We start from the raw sequence: 12,290 nt of genomic DNA on the forward strand, positions 1-12,290 counted from the left end.
TTGAAAAACAAAGTATGCACACAGAGATGTAAAACTAAAGTAATGTATTAATTGTTAAAGTAATGTATTAACTTTCCCAATCCAAGCAAGAAGACAGAAAACAACCTTTCAATGATCATACTTTGACAACATATGCACACATCAGTATATGTATCAGATGAGGAATATATTCATGAGAAGTAGTAAAAAAAATATATACGTGTACATTTGTTTTCAATTGCAATCATCTATAAAATAAGAACATTCTAAATGTATGTCAACAGTTGTATGTGAAGTACAAAACTTTCTTCACATTTCGGTGTACTTTTTAATGCATTTATTTCAAATATTTGGCTTATCTGTCAATTTGACATGGGTTGTTTATGTGACAAGTCAGGTGAAATTCAATATATTTTTTTTATTTATTGTTTAGTGCCATATGATTATGAAGCATTAAATGTGAAAGAGAACATTAATTTTAGGCTTATATATATTGAATATATATGAATAAACAACAAAAGTTTGTTTATGTTTGGTCTTAATATACATAGGTGTGAAGCTTGAAGTTTAACACACAAGGTTTTATGCAGCACTTTTGCATTTTACCTTAATTTTTACCTGTGAATACATGCTTTAGTTTAGTAGAAACCTTTGGTGAGAAAGCCGACTACAGTGACTTTGATGCAGCAAACTACTCAGTCCGCACTGACAGTGACCACAAAGCTTATGGATTCCAAACATTACATGCCAAAACACCTGCAGAACAAACAAAAATTGAAAGAGAATATGGTGCAAGATGGTCACATTTAAATTATTTGAACTATTTTCAGCCTGTGCTTTTTCATGTAGTTGATCCAATGCACAATTTGCTGCTAGGAACAGCCAAGCACGTAACCAAAACATGGACAAAATTAGGTGTTATAAATGCTGACAATTTGATCAATATTCAAGACCGTGTTGATAAATTGAGTGTATCAGCAACAATTGGAAGGATTCCTTCTAAAATTGCTGCTGGATTTTCTGGGTTCTCAGCAGATTAGCTGCGGTTCCGTAGCTCTTTGGTGCGACCTACAATCGAATTTCGCTCTAACAATTTCATTTGGACGTCTTTTTTTTAATTTTGTAGTTGTACGTCGAACATAGAGCTACGGGATCTATCACAGTTTAAAAACAGAAATCTGGCATACGTAAATTAAATCGCTTTTGCTTTCGATTACTATGGTGTGACGTACCTTTATTGTGAATTGATTGCTGGATGAATAACATACAAACTTTTGTTTGCAATTTGTGTTTATAAATAAGCAATAATTTGTGATATTTTACAATTAACGCGGAAACCAAGCAAATTACGAGAAAACGGCAGCCATTGACATCCCACACTCCCTAGCACAGAATAAATGTAATCTCGTTTGGCGGTCATGTGATACAGTGGTGGAAGAATAAAATTCACTCTTCCCGTTATTCTAATTGTTCCAAGAAAGCAATCACATACAGTATTTATAATTGTATGATTTTTGTTTAATAATAGAAACTAGTTGCATAAACGCAATTTATCTACTGATTTCGGTCACGTGGTACAAAATTATAGGTCTCGCGTAATTTGCTATAAACTCTGGAATACAAAATGGCGTCTTTCGTCTTGTTATTTTTCTGCGACTCGGTGTACGGTAAATAAAGTCAATTTTTTATGACCACCGTCATCATTTCACAGCGCAAATAGGTTCTGGTCATTGTTTGGAAGTAAATAAACATAGTGAGTACTTTCGAAGGTCTTAAAATGTGATTTTCGCGACGACCAAATTTGGCATGTGGATTTTAACCGGTATTCAGTCGCACAAGGCCCCATAGCCCTATGGGCCGGCCAGAGTCAGTCACGTAAATAATGCGGTCGGCATCATAGGGCTATGATTCCACAGCTATCAGCAGATCAGTGGAAAAACTGGGTTTTGGTGTTTTCTTCCTATGCAACCAAAGACATCATACCAGATGAACATTACAACAATTATTTGTCAATGCTTGTATGAAGATATGTGCCAGAAAAAATATCTTTAGAAGATGCAAATATTGCACATAATTTGTTAAAGGACTTCTGTGAGACATTTGTGAGGCTTTATGGGAATAAGGAATGTACTATTAACATGCACATGCATTTAATAGATTCTATTTTGAATTTTGGTTCTGTTTACGGGTTTTGGTGTTTTTCCTTTGAGCGCTATAATGGTATTCTTGGATCTTATCCGAGAAATAACCATTCCATCACTGTTCAGCTCATGCGTAAGTTTCTTCAGGGGCAACAGTTGACTGACATACCTTTCCCTGCTGAGTACAGTAATATGCAGAATATTCTTGCCAACACTGATGGTTCTCGAGGTACTTTGTCAGAAACAAAGGCAGTTGAACCTGATCATTCTGTGTACCTCAACTGCTCAACTATGGACATCGGTGAATGTGTGTACACAGAAGATAGTAAAGTAGTAGCCTTACCGCCAGAATATTCGCATCATTATGAAGAGTATGATGTGTCTGCTCTGCAAGAGGTTTATGCAGTGTTGTACCCATCTAATTCCTGTCTTGTGATGCAGCTTGCTGAGAAGTACAATCGGGTTAAATACTGCAATAACATTTACACCACAAACAGTTCTAGAGGGGAATCCTCTTCTTGTATTTATGCAAAATGGGTTGGTGATGTGTCAGCACACGGTGCTTTGCAAATAGATACAAGCGCACCAATGAGTCCTAGAATCATCACAGACCTCGTTAGAAGTGAGATTATGTTTTGTGGTTCAGACAACAAAAGGAGGAAGATATTCCACCTCTTTGCTAAAGTAAAATGGTACAAAAAGCATCCAATGTATGCTTATTATGGTGACCATGCTGAAGTGTGGGGGACTGATTTTGAGTCCGTCATTGGAGCTGCATTTATACCAGTACAGCGCATTGCAGGACAGTGCAAGTCTGTTAAACACAATGTACACTTTCCATACTGCAGGTCCAGTGGTGAGTATGTTACGGTGATTGTACCAACTGCTCCTGTGTATCAGTGAGAAAATATTTTTACGTCTGGGCCTTTTATCTCAGATACCATAGTACATTCATTGGGTTGACAAGCTTCAGATGTGACAATATTCTTCAATTTATGTATCAGATCTGTATATACATCACACACTGGAGCTATATCAGTCGTCATGCTTGTTTATTATTTGTAATATTGAGCGTTCCGCCACAAATGTATTATTAGCTTTATAATTTTGATTGATTTACATGTATATTTCTATGACTTGGCTGCAATTATTTAGTTGTCTATGAAGTCAAGCAATGTCATTTAATTGTTCTCATTTTGTACATACCGGTACATTTATTTGTTTTATATAATCAGTGAATACTAATGCTCAAAACAATAATCTTTATTAAGTAGTTATGATGTATTGTAAACATTTTATGATTTAATTGTCAAAATACTCTTGGTGGGAGGCAAAATGTGTGGCAATTATTTTTTTCAGAGAACTGAAATTTGTATTTTAATATTTTTACAAATGTAGATTTGGCTTTTTGAGAATTTTTTTTTTTTTTCAAATAAAATAAATTTCTATGTTGAACAATTTTGTTATTTTTTTTTGCATAGTTTGCATGATGACAGCAACCAATTCCCACATGTGCAGGCTCTGTGACATAGCTATGGCTTTATAACAACTTGTGCTGCCATAATTTTAGTAGACACTGCAAACTGCTTCAATTTTGCAAAAGTCAAATTTAATCACATGCACGAGTTCTGTGAATGTCAGCAACTTTCATGAAATTAGGCAGTTTAGAGTATACTGCATGAATTATAAAATTGATTGTAAAATAACTTAAAAGTGGATGTTGAACAAATTTATTTATTTATCAACACCAATGTATTAGTATATCTATTAATAGCTCTTGTGTAAGTGACAGGAAATCACAAGTAAAATTATAATGACCGAACATATAATTCATGTCTTTTGCTTGTGTGCTTGTAATCAAATATTTCAATTCAATTGACAGCTATCATCATGGCATTCAACTATTCAGAGAATGACATTTAAATTACTAGCACTACTATTTACAAGACTGACCAAGCTGTGTTTAAAAAAATATAGCAAAAGAAAATACAATTTAGTTTTGGTTGCATTTTAGGAGATTGTTATATTGAGCACAGACATGCATTTAAAACAGATTTATAAGCTAAAATGAATGACCACAGATGGCAGTTAGCATTTTTTTATGAATATTTATAAATTGCATTTTAACTGGCAATGAAGGCATTTTAAAATGTCGCCGAAAAAGCATTTTTTTATGATATGTACAATGTATCAGTTGAGGGGTACTGATTCATAATCCACATCAAATTCAACTTTTCGGTAAACACATTTGTTTCCTATAAGGAAGGCAAAAATAAATTCAAGAAATACAGAAACAAATACAGGCACTATCAGAGAGTGTATTCATGGCAGAAAAATAAATGCCAAATACAGACATCAATACAAAATGTATTTAGGCCATACAGATACATAGCAAATACAGGGGTTGATTCAGCATGTATTCATGGTCGGCAAATACATGGTAAATACAGGTGTTTATACAGGATATATTTATACACAGTATTAACCTGTATTTACGTGAATTTAGCATGTATTTATCAGAGTGCATATACATGTAAATACAGACATAAATATATAGGACATGTATTTTTATCTTCTGTATTTATCTGCTTTTTGAAGTATTTGTCTGTATTTACAATAAATACAGACAATAATAACATTGTGTATTTGTGGGAATTTTTGACTTTTCACATAGTATATGATCCAGTTTTCCTGGTCAAATATGCAACAGTATGGCGGGTCTGGTGTGCAACAGTCTGACGGGGCATATGTGCAACACACTGACGAGTCATGTGCAAAAGACTGACGAGTCATATGTGCAACAGTCTGACTGGTCAGATGTGCAGCAGTCTTACTGGGCATATCATTCTCTCCCATCAGTCCCAGGCAACAGTGACCTCTGTAGCCACAACTTGTGCGCACAGTTACTGCGCATCTTCCTCTGCGTACTGAACCCTGAACTACATTTACATAAACACAGTAATGTAAACAAGCGAAAGCTCGACTGGCATTCAACGTTTTAGTTTTTCGACTGCTGGATTATCATTTTATATCAAGCTCGGAAGCCGTAAAGCCGTAGCTGATAACATAACGGCCATCTTAGAATCGTATTTAGGTAAGATTTCCTTATTTTGTTTTTAATAGTAATTTGCAATTGGTGGCGCAATATTAAGGAATGTTATATTTGAAAGCATGATTGTGGATAATTTGTTGGTTTTCATAAAAACAGTGAAACGTTTAATTATTCATGCTGCATTGTCAAAAACTTAATTTCTTTGCTGACTGTTCATATTTTCACATGATTTGAGGCAGGAGTATGGAGTGTATAATGCCAAGACGCTAATCCACCAACTAGGCCCAACTAAATCTACACAAGCTATGGATCGTGCAACAGGGGCAACAGATGCAATATGTCGTTCTATGTTTAATGAAGTTTAATGAAGCACTCTTCATTCCCTGTAAATCCAGTAGACACACGTGTGTTTCGGGAAGAAGCTTTACTTTGAGGTACACAAGTACTACCAAAGTTAAGAACATTTATGAAAACCCATTTCAAAGCTTCAACAAATGTGACCTACTAACTAGAGTGGCATTACAAGTGTCAAGATTGAAAACTGAAATTGCTTGCTCAAACGATAGTGATTCTGATACAAGTACAATTAGGCAATGTTCATAATGATCAATATCTCATGTTTTACCATTTTTTTCAAACCATAGTTTACCATGATCCATAAGTGAACATATGAATTATTGGAAAGCTTCAGAACTTAGATCCTGGTTGTTGTTTTATTCTCTCCCACTTCTATTCAATGTTATGCCTGAATAGAAGTCAAAATGTACTCGGGAATGTTCCAGATAACTTGTTTTTTTCAATCGCATCAATTTACGTAATCAAAGGATTATAAAAGAGTGCAGGCGATAAATTCAAGAGTAGATAACTGTATATGCCTTGGTCATGTAAACTATTTTGCTGTTGATATGCCAACTTGTAATTACAATGGAACTAACCCTGGCATTCATTTCCCATCTAAAAAAATAACCCAAATATTGTTGATGTGACAATGGAGCACATGCATGAGATAAAAGGTAGCACAAGCGAAATTGATATAGTATTAATATAAAAATGTATTATCATTATGCTTAAACAAGTATTTGTATCTGTGAATTTCCTAATTTCGTGGAAACTGACTGAGCCTACATGTATGAGCCCATTTACAAATAGAATGTGACAAGTGGTACCAGTTGTGCACTCCTTCGACTGTTTACACATTTTCCCGCTTGGTGATATTCAATTTTTATCAAAAAATCACATTTTAAAAAACTTGGTAAATGTATTCGTGGCAAGTTGCTTAAGCATGTTGCTGTAGTCTGCTGGATTGTTTTGGGCCTGATTCCCGCTGTTCGAGACATAAAGCAAAATGTCCAATGTGATAATTTCTGCCACTCCTGGAAAATTCCTCACAGTGTGCGCTGGATAAAAGCCCATGGAATCATTGTCTGGGGAAAACGAAGAAATTCTTTTTTACATTTTATTATCGCGTCGTCAAAAAAAGAGAGCGCAGGCAGCCTGTCAAAACAAATTGACCAAAAGCTGGATTCAGAGATGGCACGTACTTGAACATCGTGCATAAACTGAACGCCGAGTGTTTCTGTAGATATCACAGGGTAGATCGAGAGTCTTTTAATGACATTCTAGCGATGGTTGGTCCATATATTACCAAACAGCAGACCCATTTGAGAGCTACCATTGCTATTGTTTCATAATTGTGTAATTGTGACAGTATTATTTTGTCATTGTTTCGTTATGTTACAATTGTGTCATTATTTTGACATTTTCTTGACATTAAAATTGTCATAAGAATCGTTTATTTTTACGTCTAAATGTCTTGACATTTGGTTTGCTTGACTTGCGATTACCTGACCTACATTACCTGAACCCGATATAGATGTAACATTCAATCCATGGTCCAGGACCTCCCACAAAGCATTGCACAAGATGGCGACTTCGAATTATCATGACACTCTTTGCATCAGTGAGTTGACTGGAGAAATGCGTGATACAGCTTGTTCTCTGAATTCAGACATTCAGTTACGAGTCCTGGAATTTGTTTTAGACAATTTACTTCTTATTGAAGCTGACATTGTTTTTGCTGCCATTGCAATATATTGCAAAGGTGTTCACCGAAATCACTCGTGCCATTGCCATTTTACAAATTTTTGTAATGGTACATCTCTCCCTAATAATCCGATGCCATAACAGTTTGTAAAATTATTTATCAGTGATCCAGGAAGCCAAAAATATTATATTCTACGAGAACAGCTTCAGTTTTTCGTGGTGGTACATGGTGGTATTGATGGCTATTCCAGTCTGGTTGTTTTTAGCATGCATTGGTTACAATAGATCTAACACCGTTTTAGATTGCTTTGACCATGCTACTCAGTTTTTTGGCATTCCTTCACGTGTAAGATCTGATAAATGCGGTGAAATTGCAGATTGCACTATTCATGTTTTAACACCCAGAGAGAGGACCCGGCAGAGGCACCTTTATTGCAGGAAAAAGTGTGCATAATCAGCGAATTGAGCATCTGCTTAGATGATGTTTAAAATAGTTTCTTTGCAAGTTCAATTAAAGTTCATGTCCTTCAAATATCACCCATGTATATCACACAACATACCCCAAGTATCACTCAGATATATTGCACAGCATAACCCAAGTAACATCTTTAAATATCACACAGCATACCCCAAGTATCACCCATAGATATCACATAGCATACCCAAATTATCACTCATATATATATATCACACAGCATACCCAAATTATCACCCATATATATATCACACAGCATACCCATAGATATCACTGAGTATCACCCATAGATATCACACAGCATACCCAAAGTATCACTTATATATGTCACACAGCATAGTTTCATGTCAACGTAGAATGCTAGAAGTATTGTGACATACATTGTAATTGAAAAGTACAAAGCCTTGGCTGTGTGAAAAGCACACATGTTTAGATACTTTAACAACCTAATTGCACATGTTTATTTTTAGACTGCCGATACAGTCACTGGATTGTGTTGTCAGCAGAAGTTGAGATACATACATCCTGTCTCTCCCTGTGGCATAGTGATTGTAAAATACATTGGAATTTTCCTAGCTCAGTGTTGTTGCCAATGAAAATAAATATGACATCATTGACCCGAGTCTGCTACTTCAAATTGGTAGAGCTCGGATAAAGAGTGGTTTATTGCACTACTAAAATTGGCATTCTCTATACACTGTCGGCTATTTCGAGATAACCAATCATTTCGTTGGATACATTTTATTGTTTGCATGGCCTTAATTTAGTTGTAGTATTAAAGTTGACACATATGTGAAATTATTTAGTCGGAAAGGTGACCTGACTTGATCCTATAACATCATGTGATGCTGATTCCTGACTCCAGTGAACTGTACCCTATACAAGGGTACATATGCAGACGTGCTGTACAGTAATCCCTGATGATCAACATGAACCACTGACGCTCACTTCCCGAACTACTTCCGTTGTACCAGTGCTACTAGTAGCAGCAGATAGCAGTGCAGTTGCCGATACTTCCTGGACATAACATTGTCCGATAACATTGCACGTTTTTTTAAAATTCAATCTAAAATAAAATTGCATTTTGGGGATCTAAATTTATCCTGAAAGTGTCATTGTTTCCGGGGTCTCAGTTGATATGTTAAATAGGTCTTATGATTGGTTGAAACATATTAGACATGTCAATCATTACAAGCCTGAATCTGGCTGGTAATGTGAGGGCGCTTACACTGATGGCAAGTCTGTTGGGATTTCGCAGTCACATGACTTACGGGTTCATCCCTCGTTTACGATCCCCACTCCGTGGCAGCAGATGAGCTGAAGGGAGGAGACTTAAAAGATAAGCACTCTACCAAAGATGTATTACAGACAATCTCCCAGCTCCTGGATGCGAAGTAGCCCCACAAAGGCCCACCCCGCAATTTACAATATTTTTAGTATTAATAATTTTTTAACGAGGCAGTGTGTTTTCATTGTGGTCTATGGTGACCACTGCTTTCTCAAAAACAGATTGACAGTGAACCAAAAACAATAATTGCAGGCAGATTAGGCACAAAATATTGTCTTTGCTATATGCGCTAAAATATGTGAACATGTAAAAAAATCAAAACATCTAAATTCTTTTGTGTGCTACAGTACCATATTTTAGAAAAAATGTTTTTATGTTACCAGCCTACAATTTGAGGTAATGTATAACATTTCACCCAAACGCGCTATAATACTGACTAAATGGCTGCCATCCACTAAAATACAACCACCATTTTTTTGACAAATAAGCTGGTGAGCTGTCATTTTTTAAATCAATATCCTTATCAACCGTTAGAACAATGATTGTCAAATTAACAAATGCTGTGCTACATGAAAACCTTTAAAATGATTAGAAGAAAAAAATATCAACAACCTGTCTCAATTTACAGGGACATTACCAAATTGGGACAGGTATTTTTATTCTTCAATTTGACCTATGGAGTGGCAACTTCAACTCCTAAATTACAATTGTCAGTCAAATATAATGAAAACAAAGAGAATACTAATACATTTTTAAAAAATGACTAAATATAACTTTCTGAGATTCTTGCTGTCATCTCTGACGGGGTCACATTTGGAACAGGTGTTGTTTCGAGATCGTTCTGCATTGGGCGTATATATGAAATAGCCTGTCCTGCTTCCACATTCAAATACTTCTGAGAATAACCTTTTGGTGGACAAACGATTGGGACAAGTCGCCTACTTCCACTGTAAGCACGGCAGAATTCATATCCAACCACCTTCACTAAGTTTGGGAAATTGGTCGAGAATCATGTTGTTGTGAACATCAGCAGACGTACCAACAGGCATCGTGATTTTCTGCTCACCGAGACCAACTTTGGACAAATCATATTTAATACAATGTACTTGGAATTAGATTGTTAATCACACATTCTTTATATTCATCCAAACACATGTTACAATTAAACACATTACAATAACAATGGTTGTTTTGTGTAGTGTTGTGAGTGCTCATATGTACTTTTTTAAATTTATATTTTCCAGGAACTACGTCAGTTACAGCATTGCAATTGAGAGAAGAAAAAGAAATGTTCTCACACATGATGTCAAGAGTCGTGACCATTTTCAAAGACTCTGAGTGTGTACACAGGGAGTTGGGACAAACTTATGTATTTTAATAAATTGTTATATAACTTTTCTTTTACCCCCCCCTTCCTGGTATCTATTTCAAGTAGTCACTGATCCTTGTTTATACCACTCTTTCCTTTATCACAACGCGCTAATGTTCTATGCAAATTTTAACGCGCGATGTAGACACGCCCTATTATTTAATAATTTATTAAAATACACAAGTTTGTCCAACTCCCTGTGGTGTGAAGAAGCTCGTTCACCAACTGTGACCAAGTCAGCACCCACGTGCACACCAATGCCATTATGTAAAATCGTCTAATAGTTACAATATAGATAAATAAGTTTCATGTACTCATTTTTCATTGAACCATGTTTATTTTCATTTTTATTAATCTGTGATTTTTTTTAAAGGAAATTTTAATATTTCTATAATTCTAATTGAGATAAAATAACTTAGACCTTGAAATCATGACTATGCATGTAATTGCAAGGAGGGCTTTACATTGAAAAAAAAAAACGTAGCCTAAAATACAGGAGCTAAAAACACAATCTCTGGGTTCAATCTCTGCTTTTTGATATTTGATTACAATAGACAAGGGAATGATCTTTGTATACGTGCAGTTTATAAAAGCCCCTTGATGAACAGATGTATTGTCCTGTACTGGTTACTGTGAAATACTTTATTTTCACTGGAATTAATTTTCGACTTTTTGGGTGTTTTGTATGATTACCTGAATGTAAACTACAGGGAAAAAAGGTTAATTTGGCTGGATTTTATTGAATCATTCCTTCAGTGAAAATAAATTATTTTAAAGTATATGATACAAGCCCAACGAATTAAACCATTATCACAATATAATGCCTGTAATCGGGGTCTATGTGATTTAACCTTTTTGAAAGTCGTGTCTAAGGGCATCAATCAAAAAACATCCAGTTAAGTCCAAAGGTTTCAATCTAAAACCTTCCACTCAATTCAAGTCCAAGAGTTTCAATCGAAAACCTACCAGATACTTCCAAGGGTTTCAATCGAAAACCTTTAAATCCAGTCCAAGGGTTTCAGTTGAAAAACCTTCCACTTGAGTTCAAGGGTTTCAATCAAAATATTTCCTCTCAAGCCCAATGATTTCAATCGACCTTCCACTCAGCCCAAGGGTTTCAATCAAAACCTTCCAGTCAAGTCCAAGGGTTTCAATAAAAAACGTCCAGTCAACTCCAAGGGTTTCAATCAAAATATTTCCTCTCAAGTCCAAGGGTTTCAATCAAAATATTTCCTCTCAAGTCCAAGGGTTTCAATAAAAAACGTCCAGTCAACTCCAAGGGTTTCAATCAAAATATTTCCTCTCAAGTCCAAGGGTTTCAATCAAAATATTTCCTCTCAAGTCCAAGGGTTTCAATCGACCTTCCACTCAGTCCAAGGGTTTCAATCGACCTTCCAGTCAAGTCAAAGGGTTTCAATCAAAATATTTCCTCTCAAGTCCAAGGGTTTCAATCGACCTTCCACTCAAGTCCAAGGGTTTCAATCATAACCTTCCAGTCAAGTCCAAGGGTTTCAATAAAAAAACGTCCTGTCAACTCCAAGGGTTTCAATAAAAAACGTCCAGTCAACTCCAAGGGTTTCAATCAAAATATTTCCTCTCAAGTCCAAGGGTTTCAATCAAAATATTTCCTCTCAAGTCCAAGGGTTTCAATCGACCTTCCACTCAGTCCAAGGGTTTCAATCGACCTTCCAGTCAAGTCAAAGGGTTTCAATCAAAATATTTCCTCTCAAGTCCAAGGGTTTCAATCGACCTTCCACTCAAGTCCAAGGGTTTCAATCATAACCTTCCAGTCAAGTCCAAGGGTTTCAATCAAAATATTTCCAGTCAAATCCAAGGGTTTCAATCGACCTTCCAGTCAAGTCCAAGGGTTTCAATCGACCTTTCACTCAAGTCCAAGGGTTTCAATCGACCTTCCACTCAAGTCCAAGGGTTTCAATCAAAAC

Source organism: Saccoglossus kowalevskii, chromosome 9 (genome assembly GCF_978046115.1).
Source record: "Saccoglossus kowalevskii chromosome 9, keSacKowa6.1, whole genome shotgun sequence".
Taxonomy (NCBI): Eukaryota; Metazoa; Hemichordata; class Enteropneusta; family Harrimaniidae; genus Saccoglossus; species Saccoglossus kowalevskii.